Genomic DNA, 816 nt, shown 5'->3' on the forward strand with positions numbered 1-816 from the left:
ATTCACACATGTACTAACACTATTGGAATCAGCTTCTTTGCCGTCTGTCCATTCTTTGCTGTCCGCTTGCTGACGACAAAGAAGGTCTTTGCCGTCAGCCACAAGAAAACGGACAGCAAAGATGTGGCTGATGGCAAATGAAGTCTTTGCCATCAGCCCGTTCTTTGCCATCCGCTGGCTGACGGCAAAGAATCTTTGTCGTCCGCTAGCATACGGCAAAGAGGTGGGTGGGTCCTGTTATTGTTTAACCAACTCAAGCCCACCGGCCCCACCTCTTTGCCATCCGCAAGCGGACGACAAAGAATCTTTGCTGCCGACCGTTGGCGGACGGCAAAGAGGCGGGTACGTTAACGGTCATCCCGCCCCCCTCTTGTCTCCACTCTCTCATTCGTCCCCACCCACACCCGTGCCGCCGCCGTCGACCCCGTCTGCCCCGCACCCCTCCCCTGCGCCCCCGACCTCCACCGCACCCCCACAGCCCCTTCCACGTCGCCCCGCGCCCCGCCCCCTCCCCTCCGTCGCCATCCCCCACCCACACCGGCCCGCGCCGTTGCCGCTGACCCCGTCCGGCGTAGCCGGCCGCCCCGCCGCCACGAACCCCTCCCCGACCTCCACCGCGGCCCCGCCGCCTCTTCCTTGTCGGGCAGCCGCGCCGCGGCTGTCCCCGCCCTGTCCCGCCGTGGCCGTCCCTGCCCCGTCGCCGTCCCCGCCCCGTCCCGCCGCGGCCGTCCCTGCCCCGTCGCCGTCCCCGCCCGTCCCGCCGCGGCCGTCCCGGCCCCGTCGCCGTCCCCGCCCCGTCCCGCCGCGGCCGTCCGG

Source organism: Triticum urartu, chromosome 6A, assembly GCF_056163025.1.
Source record: "Triticum urartu cultivar PI428250 chromosome 6A, HENAU_Tu73, whole genome shotgun sequence".
NCBI classification, from domain to species: Eukaryota; Viridiplantae; Streptophyta; class Magnoliopsida; order Poales; family Poaceae; genus Triticum; species Triticum urartu.